The sequence below is a fragment of the Ciconia boyciana genome, chromosome 6 (assembly GCF_034638445.1).
Source record: "Ciconia boyciana chromosome 6, ASM3463844v1, whole genome shotgun sequence".
NCBI lineage: Eukaryota > Metazoa > Chordata > Aves > Ciconiiformes > Ciconiidae > Ciconia > Ciconia boyciana.
Genome location: NC_132939.1, coordinates 21,519,464 through 21,537,823, shown reverse-complemented (window position 1 = coordinate 21,537,823; position 18,360 = coordinate 21,519,464).

Below are 18,360 nucleotides of genomic sequence, written 5' to 3'. Positions count from 1 at the left end.
CCCCTCTGCTCTGCTCTGGCGAGACCCCATGTGGAGTACTGCATCCAGCTTTGGAGTCCTCAGCACAGGAAAGACATGGACCTGCTGGGGTGGGTCCAGAGGAGGGCCACAAAAATGATCAGAGGGCTGGAACACCTCTCCTATGAGGACAGGCTGAGAGAGTTGGGGTTGTTCAGCCTGGAGAAGAGAAGGCTCTGGGGAGACCTTAGTGCAGCCTTTCAACACTTAAAGGGGCTTACAAGAAAGATGAGGACAAACCTTTTGGTAGGGCTTGTTGCAATAGGACAAGGGGTAATGGGTTTGAACTAAAAGAGGGTAGATTCAGACTAGATATAAGGAATAAATTTTTTACAATGAGGGTGGTGAAACACTGGAACAGGTTGCCCAGAGAGGTGGAAGATGCCCCATCCCTAGAAACATTCAAGGTCAGGTTGGACGGGGCTCTGAGCAATCTGATCTAGTTGAAGATGTCCCTGCTTATTGCAGGGGGGTTGGACTAGATGACCTTTAAAGGTCCCTTCCAACCCAAACTATTCTATGATTTTATGATCAGATATTTGGCATATTCGGGACTCTATAGTTTCCTTTCACCCATCTTTCTCCGATACTAAGTGTATGCATCAAACATACAATATTTGCACAACACAAATACATAATAGACATGAATTTTGACAGAATGATACAGCAGGCACACACAGGCACAGGAATGTGATGCTGAAGCACCATTCAGGAGTTCAGAATTTATGCACAAGAATTTATGTAAGGCTAATAGTTGTACTAATGAAGTACCAGCATGGCATCAATTCAATTAAAATAGAGAACACATGATCTGCTTAGGAAACAGAAGGGTTAAGGTTTCATTTACTTCTTGGGCTTCTATGAGATCAAAACAATTGTTTCAGCCAACACTGTAGAGCTCTCTGCCGAAGAGGAGGACGTGCCTGAGTTAAGGTCTTGGTCCTCTTCACTCCAGAGGTAAATGGGGTCTTTACAAGAAACTTCTGTCAGCTCTAGCTTCATTTTATTGACTTAACTTCAGAAATAGGCTAGCCTTGAAGTTAGCTTTGGTATACCGATTTCCACCACCCTCCACCACACACACATCCAGCATTTCTGAGTTTTCCTTGCTGCTACCTTACCTGAGGGGTTTTATAAAACAAGCATTTAAACGCCTCAATGTGGCTGGTAAGTTCGAATAAGATCTGAGAGTACAGAGATGTCTGGGGTAAATTCAGGCCATAAGAAAACAGTTTAGAAACCACATTAAGAAACTTTAGCCAAACTGAAACGGTTTAGCCAAATGACAATGGTTACCTGTAATTGCCAGGGGAAGTAAGGGACTACAGAGACAGGAATGCCACAGAGCACAGGCTGCTCCGCAGGTTGTTCAGCCATATGCGAGGAGAAATCTGCAGATGCAAAATTCTGAGAAATCACACAGAGGAGCAAAGTCGTCCCTATTTGATGTTGACAGCATTGAAACGCACTGAAACAGCAAAGCGGGAAAGGAAACTGGTTGAGAAAGAGCAAATGATAAAGTCTCAGAGTCTTAGGAGAGGAAAGAGTGAGAACAGCAAAATAAGCTATTGTAAAGAACATGGAATTAAATGAACAGAAGTTAGATCCCATGGGAAAGAAGTTCATAGGAGAGTCCAGTCCTTAAACAAAGCATACCTAAGACACAAACTGTCCTAATGTAGAAGTGGCAGGGAGAAAGAGACTAAATCAGGTTCTTCAGCAACCTCCCCCATAGAGAGGAAGCATGTAGATTGTGGGAAAGGAGATAAAAATTACAAGCAACAATAGTACAGGCATATAGAGATAAAAATCAGAGAGGCCATGGCAGAATGTAAAATACATCTAGCACAGAGAAAAAAGATTATAAAGCTTGCATTGGTACAATATTAGTAAAAGGAAAACAAGTGAGGAACAGATCTATTAAGAGGCAGTGAAAGCTCTTATTAGACATCACCAAGCAGGCAGTGTTTAATGATTTTGCTTCAGTATCTATTAAAAAAATCACTGTGGATCAGGCAGTCAACAGAATTACCATCAGCAACATCAGGGATAACCTCAGGCTAGAATTCAGAAAGAATAGAATAGATAAGATACATAGTTTTTAGTCGGATGAAATTAATCCAGGGAAATTTAGAAGAACCCTCAGAGCCATCAGCAGTGGTACCTGACAGCTTGTGCAGGACTAGCATGTTTCCAGAAGAGTTCTAAAGACAGTGTCTATCTTTGAAAAGGAGAAAGGGAGGAGTCAGAATTATGACTTGCTTCATTTAACTTCAATTCCAAGAAAAAAACCCAACCAACTAACAAACCATTTGGGAGCACTTACCAGGTAATCAGGAGGTAGGTAACATCCAACCCACTTCTGTCACAGATCCAATGACACCTGTTTAAATTTCTTTTTATGACAAAGACCTTGTAGAGAGACAAGGCAAGCACAAGGAACCACATATGCTGACTCTACTGAGGGCTTTAACAGTTTCACATGACCTTGGCAAAAACAAAGTAGGAAAAATATGGTCTGGATGAAAAATATTACAGAGTAACTGCGATATTCATTGTAAAACTGCATCCGTAGCTGCAATATTCATCAGGATTGGCCTTCTAAAGGAAGGAGGATGAGAGGAAAGGTGAGAACAGCATTAGCTTCTGTAAAGAGAAAAGGAATAACCTACCTTCCATGCCCTTGGTAAACAGCAGAAGTACAGGGATCAAATCACAGCAAGAGCAGGGTCCAGGATAGATATGAGGAAAAATGTCACAATGGTACAGATAGCTGGAATAGGTACTAAACGAGATTGAGGAATCAGCCCTGCCAGAGGCTTTAGGAGGTCAGGTAGGACAAACACACCTCAGATTTACTGTATACAGTCAGTTCTGTCCTGAGGCTGGGGCATGAGGCAGCTGACCTCTTGAGGTCCCTTTTCTCCCTTGTTTACCTTAATCTTAACGGTCCTTTACAAAAGAACTACATTAGTTTTCTAGGGTGTCCAGTAGTACAGAGAGGTAAACCAGTGCTGATGAACAGAAGTACAAATTGACCAGCTTCCCTCTCTTGCCAAGGCTGAAAATATTAAAATATTCACCAAGAAAAAAAAATTAAGATAAAAGAAGTAGATAAGGCTGTTGAACCACCTGACTTTTGTAATATCAGACATCACAAAAAAAAAAAAAACTCAAACATTTTTAAAGAGGGCAATATCAACACTAATACAATCTCTTTAAATGTCCTGTAAGAAAAAGAGTTTTCAGTGATTTCAGAAACTCTCTCTTTCATTTAAAGGACAGTGGAGATTCAAGGGAAGAAGGGGAGGGGTGAGAAAAAACAAGACTCCCCCCAACCTTACCTTCCCATAATTTCTTTCCTCCATTTCTGTGAATGATCTCAAAGTCCAACACATCTTTCTTTCCTGTAAGCACCCCAGAATGGCCACACACAGGTACCCAACCCATCACCAGAGAGCCTCCCTTCTCCTCTCCTGAGTGACCTAGGACTTGCCAGAAATGACTTGGTGCTGCTTTTTCCCCCTTCAGCTCTTGAGACCTGTCTCACCTGATGGGTCCAGGTTTGTGAGAGAGCACGATTAGCAGTACCTGACCTAGGATTCCCCATGCCCCACAGATCTCCCCAGCATTTCTTCTTTTTCTATGACGGATCTTCTACCCCCCTGCAAGTAATTCCATGCCTTTTCATGCAACCTCTTGAACAATTCATCATGCTCCCCCATCTGAGCAGTTCTTAAGCCTTCTTTCCCCTTCAAAAAGATTTATACTTATATTACTATGTTGCCCTGATCCATCGTCACTGTTACAAGTTTGCAAACACATTCCAGTCCTTTCTATAGTTTTAGATTTTTTTCTCCCCATTTGCTATGTAAGCCTTGGAAAAAATCAGCAGATGTCAACACTGGCTACCATGAAGGCAATAACCTAGACAAGGCACAGCTTTTTAGCATTTTTAATCATCCTTGTGCATAAACCCTCTCCACACAGGGGAGGGAGAAGCCACAAGGTTAGGAAGGGTTCCGTCATGCTCCAAAGGGCTGGTGTTGCTCTATGTGTTCATGAGGTAAGAGGATATCCATCCAGGCATGGCACACATGGCTTCCCTTGTGATTTCAGGCTTCTCACCTCCCAAAGCTGTTCACTGTCTGTATGGTAGGTCTTCTCCCCCTTCCTCCACAGCTGCTCTTCAAACCCTATCCAATCAGCACCATGGCCTCAGCAGGACAGCCTCCAGTGCTGCCCTGGAATCACACATATGTCTAATTGTGGATTTGTACCCAGCTTGGACAGGAGGCAAGTTTGGGCCAATGCCTAAACTAGTGAGACCTCTGAGTGTGCCTTGTGGGAGGGCTGTTCTGGGAAATGCCAGGGAGGTCCTGCTAACCCACATAATGTTCGTGTAATGGGAGACCTGACACCAGCAGGCAGATTTGGATAGGAAGGGAATGAAAATAGGGGCAGCATTGCCTAATGAGTGGGGCATGGTCTGAGAGGCTGGAGACTTGTATTCTGGTTGTATTCTCAGTTCAGCAGCTGATCAGTAAGGCAGACAAAAGCTTCCTCACATTAAAATCACAGCCTATCTTTACCTTCTTTTATGCGCTAAAGGACTTTAAGGATGCACTGCCAGCTCATATGAATGGGCACAGTGGGCAATATTGTTTTGCTCTACACAGTCTATGATATGAGAGAAGCTGTGTTGGCATCTGTTATTATTGTGAGAAGACACCATAACTCAGGAACTACCCAAAACCAAATGGAAAATAAAGGGAAAACACAATAGGAATGAAGGATTCTTAGCAATCGGGTAATAACAAGCCAAAGTGGAAAGTTTAAAGTGGCTACTTGCAAACAAAGAGCTTGCACTTTATCTGCCAAGACTGGAAAAAATCAACCTCAAAAAGGCATGCCAGGGAAAAAAAAAATAAATCTATAAAGGGGCAATAGCTCTGTGTCTGAGAGCATTAGTAGGTGTAGGCTGTAACAGGTTATTAAGCAGCATGGCTTTGAGAAAAAACAAATGTTTATTTCCAAGCCTCTAAAAACTGCAGGCTGAAATATGACCATGAGTCTACTTAGTATAAAATATCAGAACTCCTCGTTTTTTAACTAAAAGGTGTGTCTTAGTCTGTGAATAATTTGAAATTAAAAGAAGGCAAGTGATAGCTAAATCTATGGCAGTTAACTTTAGCAAGAAGCTGTGTAAAGGGCTCAGTGTACTGCTGCTTGGTCAAAAGGAGACCACACAAGTCACTCAGCTCAGAGAGACGGGTGTGGGGAAATCTGCCCATGCCTCATCTCTGAAGTGGCTGTATTTGGAATATGAAGGTCTTGTCCCCAGAGGACTAGAGAGGAAAAACAGAGAAGGCACATCCTGTGGTATTTCAACTACCTGAGAAGCAGGAGTCAGACCTGCTCTTGTTGTCAAGTATTGCAACCTGTTTGGGGAGCCAAAAGGAAGAGAGACCTAGAGAAACAACAGCCAGGCTCTCAAGCTGTCCTCCTGAAATTCAGCAATGCCTTATCACCACCCTCTCCTTTGGCAACATGACTGGCACATCCTGTCTGCACTGTCTTTGCCAGGGGCGAGGACACAAAGGCCACTGCTTACCTTGTACTCCAGCGCAAACTATCTGGATATGAGAAGTAAAATACTTGTTCCCATCTCTCCACTTTAATTTTAGCCCTTGTAAGTGATTAATAATGATGATTTGGGACCTAGGGGAAAAAAAAGTTGGAAGAGGAGGGATGGGGGACAAGGAGGGAAGAAGGAGGTCGCCTGAGCAGTTGACTGTTGTTATGGCAGAAATGAAAAAAGCTCAAGTTCTTAGCACTCAAATTTCCAAGAAACCCATAATGTTAGAGAGGCAGTCTGTGCTCATCAGCCTTTGCTTAAATATTTACTTTGTCTCCATGACTGCCCCTGGCCCAGGCTCTTGGCACCGTGATGTCATGGTAAGAAGGCAACACCAGACCCCTGGTAGGAGTGGTGGTCATCAGGCTGGCTTTCTGGCACTGCCCTGGGTTAGTCATCAGCTACCCTGCTCCCCATTATCACACCGATGTGTCCAGAGGGAGCAGGCCAGCTTTTGGCTCTAACCTTCTTATTTTCCTGCTGTCTGCACTAGGAACTCTCCTTTATTTGCTCTGTAACTGTAAGAAAGCATCAAAAAGGACTTTGAAAGAGTTTACAAATTGTGGGCACAATACACTCTGGAAAAGGTGGGAACAAACAGCTTTGAATTCAAAGACCAAGCTCATCATAACTTGGTATTCCTCATAACTTGGTATTCCTGTATGGTGGGATATTATCAGTGCTAACTAAGAGTCTTACTTAGAGAAGAAGCAAAAAGCATTCACCCCCTCCCTTAAAGTAGGAGGGCAATAAGGAAGAGTAAAGTGAAACATCCTGATATCTTATACACACAATCCAAGGCACATCATGGCCCTCTTAAATGGCCATAAGTGGTCAGAAACAGAAATGTATTTTCAGTTTATGTGACAATGCTCTACCTGTGCCTGTCTGCTAGTCATCATTTTCTCTTTCCTCCTGAAATCTTTTAAATCTGTTTGTCAGTCTTGACAGAAGAAAAGATGGCTCAAAGATACCAAATTTGCACAAGTTTCATAGAAATAGATGGCTAGTTGAGGAGAGAAACCTTACTAGGATTCCCATGAAAAGGAAGGGAGGGGCAGGACCTGAACTCTTAGACACCAGAGAATCTGTACAGGACAAGACCTTATCGTCCTTATGGGAGTCCCATGTCTAGGTAATTTTTCAAAACAGACCTTCTCTCTTATTAAACACTGAAGGTTCCACTTATAAAGGACAGAGCCATAGGAGAACAGCTTCATTCTCACCCCTGCCCAGGCAACTACAAGCTAGATCTCTTATAAACCACAGTCTGACAGCCACACTAAAACAGCGATCCAAGAGTGACTTGTTGAAAGAGCAACTTTCAGAAGTGCTTCAGCATTCACTTCTTGAGACCAGGTATTTCAATTAGACTGGCAGTCAGGTAAGCATCAAAACAAAGGGCTGGATTTCTTAAACATCTCAGTGTGCCAAGTATGGACAGACAGGTGCTGGGGGTCAGGCTTGAGAAACACAAGCTCAGCTGCTGAGTATTCATAGCGTTAGGATAGCTGGCCCCACTCTGCTAACACGTGCACTATCTGGAAGTGTCCCCTTTTCCCTTGGGGAAGGTCCTTCCAACAGCCTAAGCCAGCCCAAGCCTGCTGAGGTGAGGATGGCTCACAGACAGGTCACAGACTGAACTCCAGTGAAGCAGCTTCACAGGAGCTGGCAAACAGGGGTCCCATCCAGGGGACACTGTACAGCACAGCACACTGTTAGAGAGTGTCTCAGTGTCAGCCCTGCTGGACAACTTTGTTCCAGCACTAGGACGATACACCGAGAGTTTGCCTCGAAGGTGAGACCAGAACATCCTTTGACTGCAGTACTGTCATTTCTGATGCCCCCGATCCTCCCTTCACCAAACACATCACTGGTGGCATTACCAGTACAGCACCAAACCTTCTCAGTAGCCTGGTTGGGAAGAGAAGGATGAAGGTGTATCTCTCTTCTATTTTCATTCAAAATTGCATCCAGTTTACATGGACACATCCTGCAGAAAAAGAAGCTGATACTCCACACGGAGGACCAGGGAATGGATAGGACAGCTTAGCCAGAGAAGTGCAGGGTCCAACAGGAAGGGCTGAGACATGGCTGCACTGCTTGTGTTTTGACAGCAGCCTATTGTGTGGCCCTGGACACATTATTTCACCTTTCTGCCTCCTGTGAACAGCAGGTGATGGTGTATGCCTGCGTGCCAGCACATTTCTAGATTGGACCTGCAGAGCTCTTCTGCATGTCCCTCACCTCCCTTTCTACTCTCCACTCCCTCTGGCAGAAATCTTGGCAGAAACTCAGCAGAGCAGCCATAAATACTAGCACTTCCTCCACAGTACAAGTTCAAGCTGGCCTGGGAGCAGAATTTAAAATATAATTTAAAAAGCAAGCAACATATTCTTAAACACAGACCATAAAAAGACAAGTGCCCGGCCTCTGGCACAGCTGGGAACTGCACTGCAGTTACTGCCAGGTGAGGTCAACAATTTGTTGTTTCAGTGGAGATGGGGAGGAAAGGGCAATCCTATGCCAAATTAATTCAGGTATCAGCTGGGCTGTTTAAGTGATTTCTAGTATCCTCCAGGCTCTATCCCCTCTCACTCCACACTCATCTCTGCCTGCCTTCCTGCATCTTTTACACCAGCTCTACTATAGTACACAAGGGTTCCTTGTCAGCAAGTCCTCCTCTTGCTCTCTTATAATGAAAAACAGCTGTGGCAGGCATGTCCCAAACAAAGCCTTACACATTCCTGGTGGAACTGGCTCCTCACCGCCAAAACCCCCAGACTTTATATTTACTACAGAAAATTCAAAACACAACCACTTTTCCTCCTCCAAGCTGTAATTTCCTCCCTGACAGGCCCATCAAATTTAAGATTTCACGTACTATTCTTATCTCAAGTCCCTGCTTCCCCCCTGCCCCACCACTTAGCAAAGCTGACAGCCCTCCAGCACCATGAACATTGCTATAAGTAGCTTCTGTGGAGCAGAGTGGCACATTCTTCCTTCTCTGAAAAAGACCACAGAGGGTGGTTTGAAGTAGAGATAGGAAAATCACTGTGGTGCAACAAGAATCTGTCTGAACTGTACTAGACCTTCTCACCAGGTGGAACCCTGTTTAAAACAGGCAGGTGGTGAACACCTCTTCTCTCTCACTTGTGTTTTACTTTGCATCCTATTTTCTGGCAGTTTTGCCCAGAAACTACTATGGCAAAATTCAGAGGGAAAGCCTGGGTTTGAGATATTTCAGGTCCAGTTCTGCAAACTGAAGAAGTCTGGGTGATTCAGCTTAGGTTTCAGTACCAAGAAAAGTGATAGGTGCACCGAACCGAAGACCAATGAGCATTGGTCTGAAGACCAATGAGCTGAAGACCAATGAGCCGAAGACCAATGAGCATTTTACCCCTTCAGTTTGTCTGTGAAAGCCAAGTCTTGAACTGGGCCTGTGCTGGCACAAAAGCAATTAAATTGATTTTTGTAGATTGTACTCTGAGAAACATGGGGACAACACACATTGATCTGAACCACTCCATAAACCCCAGCGAGTTATCATCTGTGATTTTTGCTATTCACAAGAGGAAAACATAACCACATGCAAACCATTGACGTAGCCAAGACATACAGGATGAGTTCAGGCACCAGCAGTACATGTCAATGTATCCTGTTGTAATGTGGTGACTTTTAAGTACTACTGATCTCTGAATAAACTACCTTGAGTCCCACACAGCCTCCAGCTGCCATACAGGGGCTTCAGATAGGTTTTAGGGTACCCAATGGGGTGCTTTGCACCTCCTCTTTTCTCATAGCTGATAACTGGCACCCACCACTAGCATGCTGTTCCTCTTCCTCACCCCCAGCAGCAACTGGCACCAGCAGAGGTGTAAGGCTCTTCTCAGTCACTGCCAAGGATGAGGTAGGTGATGGAGCTCAGCAGAAGCCTCCCATGAGCAGGATTCAACTCCACCAGCTACAGGCTGCAGTCTGGAAACGGTGAAGGAAGCACAGGGCTGTATATTTGGCAAGATTTGTGCAGCTTTTTGCAGAGAAGGTTTCCTGTGCAGGCTGTGCTCACCCCTTAGTCTAGACTGAGCCTTAAAATGTGTTCCTGTGAAGCTGAGGTCTTGTCTGCCTTTTTGCTGCTCAATTGTCCCCCTCTCCAGCAATTGTTACAAGAACAAGGGCAACCTGAGCTACCAACAGGCTCAGTGATGGGGAGGAGTGGTCACTAGCCAGGGGAAAGCAGTAGCACTGTACTTTCTTTCCTGACCATTTTTTGCCAGTTATCTGAGTTCCAGGTCAGCAATTTAAGTTATCAAAGTTTGTTCCAACATTATACAAACAAGTGAGGGAGAGTCTGAAAGCAAAGCCAAGCAAAGGAAGGTCAAAAAGCAGCCTCTTCTCCCACAAGACCTTTATTGAGGACACTACTTCTTGAATAGCCAGGATGTATTAAGACTACCTCAAGGCTTGGTCCCCTGCCAGCTATCTTCAGGCACTGATTTCCATAACACTGGGATTCTTGAGGCTTAGAAAGGCAAGTCTTCTGTCAGCCTGACAGCCAAAGAACAAGCTTTTGTTCCTTTTAAATCCTAACCTGGTTCTCCTCAGCCCAGCAGCTTTGCTACGTAGGCAGCATGCTAGATCATATGCCATGGAGCAATCATTCCCCTGCCACATCCTTCCTACACCAGATGATCAGCAAATCACTCAGCAAAACACCAGCAATCCTGGGAAGGTGGGTCTCACCAGAGTACCTAGAGGCCATAATTAGCAAACACCAGTCTTCATGGCACTCACTAGAGCTTGTACCTGCAGCTATATTTTTCTTAAGTAAGGCAATCCCAGCCCCATCCACAAGCATCTCAAAGTTCACCTCCCACTGGGGTCCTTGGCCAATTTACTGCAGTGAGTTGATCAGTCTGTTAGCAGAAGTCCCCAGAGGGGTGGCTGGAAATATTTCCTCCTACCCACCCTCCCAACAGATTTTTCACAAACTACTGTCAAACCCTGATACTCGCACTCTTCCAGTAGAAGGAGATGTATACATATATATGACATTGTAGTACCACAGCACATGGAGCTTACCTAATTTCTTGCCTAATACAGATCTACCAATAAGATGGGATCAGGACAGCCCATTCTGTGTTGGCAGGAGATGGTCACTTGACCTCTGGCATTGCTGTGACCACAAGCAATCTGCCTACTCCAGGTGCCTCTGAGCCACCAGGTGTGTAGCCTTAGGGAATGACAGTCAGAGATAGTTTCTGGCCACCAGTTGGCAACCAGAGCTGATCTCAGCAAAATCTGCATAGGATGCGGTGGTCAATATTTGGCCTATGATTTCCTGTGTTACACACAACTATATGACCCTTTAATATAGAGGCAGGGCCACTGTATGGTTTTTACATCTCCCTGCACATATCATCTCCAGTACCCAGCTGTGCTCTCTGGAAGATTCCTGGTAACTTTCCTGAGATCAGATATGTAGAATAAGTAGTAAGAGGGAGAGGAGCAAAACCTTTTAATGATATCTATAGAGACATCTGTACAGCAATTTTTTACCAATTTGAAACGGAATGATCAGGGACTGTAAACAGCTCAGAATAAAGGTTTAGTACAGCAGCATCCTCAGTAACATGACTGAGGTGAAAGAAGTGATGAGTGAGCAAGCCTGTGTAAGGATGATGTGAACAAACAGAGGTTACAGAGTGCAGATGCAGCCATACTCCGCAGCCCTCCTGAGTTCCCAGCACCAGGCATATGTGCCAAGCAGGTTTCTACTATACACAGTAGGGGAGGCAAAACCCTTTCTCAAATTACGTGCTGTCCCTTCCCACAGGCAATTACTTCAAGCTGAAATTTCTGCGATTAATTTGTGCAGGAAACTCCTGCATCTCACCTCCTATTTCAGCAGGAGATTTGTGGCGTTGCAGAAAGGCAGGAGCGGCTACTGCTCTATTTTGGGAGAAAAGTGTGCACGACTTCTCTGCAGGAAAGAAGTTTCAGAATGGGCCAAGGAATAGTCAAGAAAAAAAAAAAAAATGACAAAGGTTTGGTTACTTCAAACTGTAATCATAGTAGGCTCCTTGATCTTTTATTACCCTTATAAATTAACCAAAGTGCAACCTCTTTCCTAAATCCTCGTAAAATCCCATAAAATGTATTTATAAAGTTCTTCCAACAACAGTCTATGAAGCAGGGCTTGTCCCAGCAGAGAATGCTAGCATTTCAATCCTCCAGAGCAGCATTAAACCTGCAGGTCACTTCAGTCCAGCCACAATCCTGCAGAGCCATCCCTGCTAACATTTGGGCCAGATTCTGCAGTTCTGCTGTTTTTTAAAAAATATATATATTAAATACATGCAAGTAAGGGTGAATGATAAAACACACAGAAGTAATACAAAAGACCCACCATTTCCAGGAAAGAAAGGGGAAAAAGAGAAGAGGCTGTTATGTTTCTCTGAATGACTGCTATGCTGCTTTGTTCAGCCACAAGAACTCCCTTCTACAAAGTGCTAGAGGTTATCTGGTCACATCAATGCCATTAAATCAGGTCACATTTGGAAGAGAGGTAAGAGATCACGATAACCTGTGTTGAGGATCTTTTGCAGCTGTAATAGTTTTAGGTCATCTAGTTTTATAACTTAAAGTGTACACATGCACACACACATGCAATACCTGCAGCAGAACCTGTCCATCCTTGGGGCAGCACACAGGAGCAGTCTTCAGCAGTGCCCTGGAAAGCTTGCAGAGAAGCTAGAGAACCCAAACCAGGTCCGCTGAGAAGTTTGCCCTCCATTTTCCTCTGGTGGCACAGCGTAGCATGGGGACGCCAAGGTTGAGGTTGGTACCAGGAGGCAGATTATCATCAAACTGTCCAAACCTCACAGCCAACTGGTGGAAGCCAACAGCTCAGGTGTGGAGGTGGCAGTCACTGGCTCCTGGTAGCAAGTCCTTGCAAACAAGGATTTAAGTGATTTACATGCAATTTACTAAAATCAAATTTCTGTATTACGTCCTTCCTAAGCTTTCAAGAAATTATGAATTTCCATTGATTTTTTTTTTTTTAAATTGTCACTAGGGGTCACATTTCCCAGCACATCTACTCATCCTTAAACTTTCAGGTGAAAGCTTTGATCCTTAAGTGATCATCTTATTTGTTTAGGTGGATGGAACTGTTAAGGTGAAATACCACATAAGATGCAAGAATTGGCAGACTAATTTGGCCAGGGCCCAGCATTTAATATTTACTTTCTCTTGTGGAACCAGCAATCAAAATGGATGAAAGAGGTTCTTGGTCAAGTCTAGTAGAGGCAATAATCCTGAATTCTCAAAGTTCATGGCCCATGTGACACCTAACCTGCAGTAACTGTCCAAAAGCACGCTCTTTTTCCCTGGCACAGATGAAATTATTTAGTTTAGATTCTTTGTTAAGACAGGCTTCTCTTTCTGTTCCTACAAACAAAGATGATTTAGAAGTACACAACTCCAAAGCAAACTGTTGGTTACACATATCTTGTGAGACATAGAGTTTTGGTGCTGGGGCACAGGGCTCTGCCCTTGATGAAGACGCACAGTACTGCTTCCAGTGGTCTCCACCTGCAGGACAAATGTCTGCATTGTGAAAAGCAAAGTTCAGTGAAGAAAAGTGTGAGGGGCTACCCTAAAGAGGGAGAGGGAAAATAATAAATCAAACACACCTATTCAAAAAGGGAAGTAACTGACTAGGCAGGGAACTGAAGAAAAGGGTCAGGACTTGGACTAAACCACAAACTAAAGGGCCAGGAGTGCAGACCAATTGCCATAATTTGTCTAGAGAAGATCAATCTTATTCTAGGACTTTAGGAGTGATATACATTTGGTACTAGAAAAAAAAAAACAAACATGCTGCCACTGGTCTACGCAAACATGAATGATATGGAGAACACTTGCTATCTCTCACAATGCAAGAGCTAATGGGGGATAAGTGGGGTGGGAGCAGTGGTTAAATTGCCAGGCAAACACATCTGAGGAAAGATGTGGGAAATCATTTTTTGTGTGGATAGCACGTAAATTGAGGAACTCAGTGTCACCAGATGCTTTGAAGATTAACCATAAAATTTGTCTAACCTCTTTTTCAGCCAATTGAATTAGTCCATCAGGGTCTATTAAATGTGATGATATAGATGTAACCTCCAGTTCAGGAAGTTTTTAAACCACTGATTGCTGAAAGCTGAGAGCGCCTTATGCAGTAAGCATACCCCAATTTTTATATTTTCCCTATTCATTACTGGCCATATGAGACACCTGACACTGGGCTGAACTGTTTCGTATAAGTTGGTATTAAAGTGTTTTTCTACAATTACAGATCTCTACCTTAGAGGTTTAACCTCTTCCAACTCTCTCTCACCTAAAATGTGATCTAGAAAATGAATAATATTGATAGTTTAGGAATTATGATCAAGAAAAAAGTTAGAAATAACTTGTTTTGGCTCACGGGAAAAAAAAAGAGGAATATATGGCAAAACATCTTAAATACGTAAACTTTTTAAACTAAAGACCATTGTTCAAATTGTTCTCCACCTGGAAAAGAATACAAAAGGCTAAATTTATAATAAGCAAGATTTCAGTTAATCACTGCAATAAAACTTCATAGTTATGAAGTTAGTTAAGCATTGTAGTAGACAACTGAAATTGTAGAATCCTCTTCATGTAGGATCTTCAGGAACAGGTACAGAAAATCATTGCCAAGATGTCTAAGTATGGTCTACGGAATGGTCTAGGTATGTTTGATGCTACCTCTGTTCATAGGAAGAACTGCATTATTTTATCAAGTCTGTTCTGGCCTGCATGTCTAGGACTCCCATGGATTCAAGATGCCAAGAACAGAATTAGTGAAGACTAAAGAACGCAAAGTGCAGACAACCCAATAGACAAGGGGAGTCAGAGTTGCCCCTAGAAAATGATAAATTTGACCAAGTTGGTATTTCTAAAGCCTTGTGAGAATATTCAGAACAACCATTATAGCCCATTTTAGAAGGACTCAGCAGCAAGAGAGGAGGGAAAGATGCATTTGATGATAATAAATTGCTCTGGAAAAAGTAGAATTGATACAACTCTCTTTCCAGCAATGTATGTCCTGTGTTCACTGTTAAAAACCCTGCAGCTCCCTTGTTTCATGCCCACCAGGCAAAAAATAATGTTTTGCTGCTAGTCAAGAGCTATGCGTAGGCTGACCAGTTGCCTAGCACGTGTACTAGCTGGCCAGCCCACATCATGCTGGTTTGGCAAAACAGATACTGGAACAGTGTCACAGCTGAGTTCTGCTGGTCTCTTCCCCAGCTGGGGCACCAATCTATGCTCCTCTATTCTGCCTACCCAGCGGTTTCATTGGATTTATAGGCACTTAACTACTATCATGATGGCAAGCCCTCTGCCTAATTTGTCATCAGTGGACATCATAGGCATCATCATAGGAAATAAATGATTCAAGTAGTGACTGGTTTATCTACTGGTTTCAGTGGGACACATCTTTCCTCTAGCCTGTTGAATGGAAGATTAAGGGATGATTTGACAAGAGTTTAGATGCACCTACATTTCAAAATATAGGGCCTTCCATTACCACCACCAAAGATATAATAAGCTCAAGTTGTAACATACTGAAATCCTGACTAGCAATGGAGTACACATTTTTAACCCTATCCCAGGACATTTTAGGTCATTTCTCCCCTTTTTCCCACTGCAAATCACCTTCAAAGAAGAGTGCACCAGACTCAGCTGGGTATTCTCCCTGTCCTCCAGCAGCCTCCAGTTCCCCAGCATCAGGAATGGCTTGTTTCTGGCACAGGTTTCTTCCCCATGTTGGCAACCATGGTGCTTGTAGCTAACAGTCTATTAGCTATAATTAAACAGCAGGTGCTGCATTGGGAATCAGCTGCTATAATCTGTTGTAGTAAAATGATGAAAACATCATTTGAGTCAGATGGTGCAGAGACCATGGGTCACAGGACAACAGATTAAATTATGGAATGATCTTCAGTAGGTGCAATAACATAGCTGGGTTAAGTTTCAGGGCTTGATCCAGAGTGCAAAACACTGAATTAAGTCTAAGTTACCTTCAGCAGCACTGGACCAGACCAGTAGCATTTGCTATTTTAGAGTATGGATGCCCTCACTAAAATTGGTGTTTGGCACTGCCTGAGGCCATGGCAAGTGACAGTCCCCCAAAACTGTGGGCATGACAGGCAAAGTACAGGGGCAAAACAAACAAGCAAGCAGGAAAGAAAGCTTGTTGTGTCCCCTCTTTCTGCAAAGTTTGTCTGCTCCACTTGAGACTGAGCTCCGCATGGATTCCTACTCATTCAGAAAGGAAGATCTCAAAAATTGCCAGCATGCACCCTGGGCAATAATGCTCTAACCTCTCACAACCAAGCCAAATGATAGGCAGCTTTAGTCACCAACAGCTGCAAACACGGCCTCTCTCACCACTGCTGTGCTTGCTTCAAAACTGTATCATCCTCTGCCTCCTCACTGAGTGTGGGAAGGATGTGGTTGACCAAAAATCATTCTCCAAATTCATCCCAATTGCTTAATTAATTATCCTTTAGTTTTGACGTGAGGAAACAGTTTCTACCTTCTGCAGCAGCTCTATTTTTAGTGAAGCATCAATTTTCTCTGTTTTGTTATCCCTTACTCAGTGTTAGTCCTGCCCACACAACAAATTGATCGCTTGTGGTAGACAAATATTTTTGGCTTAGGCTATGAAACAGGCAAGAGGAAGAGTGTAGAGAAAATGAGTCTTAATAACCAGAAAGAGCATCACTGTAAATCAGAAATCACATGGAGAAAGCAAACCTAAGAGAAAGAAGAGAAAGGAAAAAAAATGTATTAGTATGTAGAAGTGAATGTGTGTTTGTGAATATAAATCTACATAAGTCAGAAGCATCCCTCAGCTTCTGCCAGTGCAAATTCAGATCAGCAAATTCAAGCCCATATGAAGGGAGGCTTCAGTTCTGGCTAGTGTTCCTGGTGTGCCAAAGATGGCCCTGCATGCTGCCCAAGACCATCCCTTCCTACCAAACCATGGACCTAGATCAACAGGGGAGGCAAGATCATTTCGCAGGCACTTTATATCCTCATAACATCTTCATAGCTGTTCTGACTCTGAACAGCTGTCAGACAAGGGACTGATCCTATCTGAGATCTCACATTTGCGTTAACTGCTTTCCTGCCTGGCTGAAATGAAAATAGGTACTAGGGGTACTAATGTGACCCAGATACAGTATACTCAAGAGAATACTGCTGCGTGATGGTCCTGCTACTTGAATGGGGAAAAGGGAGAAGTCAAAAGGAAACATCTTCCTTGTCTACATTCATCCCCCTTGTAATGATGCTAACACCTGAAGTGATGTGAAGTGAATGGCTTTAAGGCACAGTCCAGCTCTGCATGTTACATGCAAGGTCTGTCACCCTAAATGGGTGACACCTGGCACCACATGGCTCCAGCTGCAGCCACCCCCCAACAAAAGTCTTTCAGAAACTGTTATGCATAGTCTCAGCCTCTGATTCCAGGTCCTGTCCCTCACCCAGCTCATCTGACCACACCTGCTTTCCTTAAAGGTCTGAAGGTGAATCCAGAGCTGGACTAGATGCAAGTGATGAAGCAGCATAAACTGCTCCACACCACAGTGCCTCTGCCCTATCATCAGTATTTAATCTTCACAACACACCTTGTAACCTAGATCTTCGTTGAGACTGCCTGAGCTGGGCAAGTTAAAACAAAGTGGCATGACCAGCCCCCTTTGACCTGCATGCTCTACAATGATGAAGGGCAAAAGATACTGAAAATTATAAAACTGGCTGGAAACTTGGTCAAAAGCCCTAGCTTTTCTGTAAGCTTCAGCCTGCTTTATACGAGCCCATCCACACCACTAGCTCTCTTTTGTGAGCTATTTTAAGAGTTTAAGAGTCTTGGACCACCTTGAGCTTACTGCCATCCTTAAACTGTGAGAAGCAAGGGACCTCTCAAAATTATGCAAGCCAAAGAAAGCCTGAAACTTGATGACAGTAGTTTACTGGACTCAGGGCAGCAAGAAGCAGACTCAGCTCTGGCTGAAAATGTCATTAATGCTGCAGGTCCTGTTACAGACTGAGGAACCCATAGCAGAATGGGAGGCAAAGACAGAGGCACCAGGAAAGGCTGCAGGGACAAAACAGGAGTGCAAACTATTAATAAACTGCTTATCGCTGTGTACATACATGCCTACCATTTTTATCCCTCAGTCACGATTTTGATCCATGCCAGCCCTGGATGTGATCTCCAGCCACAATGTGTGCATGAAAGGAAAATAATCCTCATTTAATCTGGAAATCTCATATTCCTGACTCCAACTGCTGCACTGGGACTGCTGAAAGAAACAACTCCTCCCAGCCAGGCCAGGTGTTTAAGTAGCTTGAACTGGAATTTACTGCCCTGAGCCACAGTTCAGCAGTTGTTAAACTTGGACATCAGCCAGTGCCCCAGACTATTGTGTTCCAATAACTCCATCAGCATTTTTGTCATCATCTTCTGGAAAACAGAGGAGCTTGAACCAGACAGATAAACAATAGAAACTAAATATCAAGTCCAAATACACAAGCTGTCTACAGCTATGATTGTGTCCATCCTTTCCAATATAAATGAGAGAAGTAAGGTAAACCCTGTGGCAAGACATTTATCTTAGCAATAG